The following is a 760-nucleotide window of genomic DNA, read 5'->3' as shown; positions in this document are numbered from 1 at the left end:
CCCAAGCTCCTTATACTCACACTCATTACGAGCACATCGTTAAACGGCACCTGATAGAAAGAACAGAGCATCCGGCCTCTGACCTGATCCATGAATCCACCGGGATTCAATTCCTAATCGCGTTAGATATCACTCGTACCGCCAGAGGAGTGATAAATTATAAATATATATCTGCGCTTGCAAATTTATTAGACAATATCACTGAAATGTATGATGACACATTCAGGTATACCGGAAGGGAGCTCCAAGCTTATAAAACAGAACTGGTTCAGCATAGGATGATTCTTAATTATCTCACAGCAGTGACGGGTGGATATTGTGTCACACTGGCAACGCAGTACGGCGTAAAATGCTGCACTTATATTACGAATAGCACCGAGGACCCGGTCGAGGTCATAGACCAAAAGATGGACGACATTCTCCAATTAAAGTGGGAATTCCGCAGGAGACACAATCTCACCCTAGCTGCTGTGGGTAATGAGCTGACCGGTTGGGTGTCATGGTTGAACCCACGAAATTGGTTCTCTGGTTTAGGAGAATTGACTCAAGGAATTATCATGGATGTAGGGAAATTTCTTTTGTGTATTCTGGGTGTCATCATATTGGTCGGTCTGATATTTAGATGCGTTCGGGTTTTAACAAAGTGTAAACGTAGCGCCCGAGTGATGAGTTTAAGAAGTGAAGATACTGTAATAACAACGACTGATTTGGTTTATGACCCAACGATAGAGACAATGGGGGTAATTCCAAGTTGATCGCA

Source organism: Pseudophryne corroboree, chromosome 1 (assembly GCF_028390025.1).
Source record: "Pseudophryne corroboree isolate aPseCor3 chromosome 1, aPseCor3.hap2, whole genome shotgun sequence".
Taxonomy (NCBI): Eukaryota; Metazoa; Chordata; class Amphibia; order Anura; family Myobatrachidae; genus Pseudophryne; species Pseudophryne corroboree.
This window is presented reverse-complemented; position numbering follows the sequence as displayed.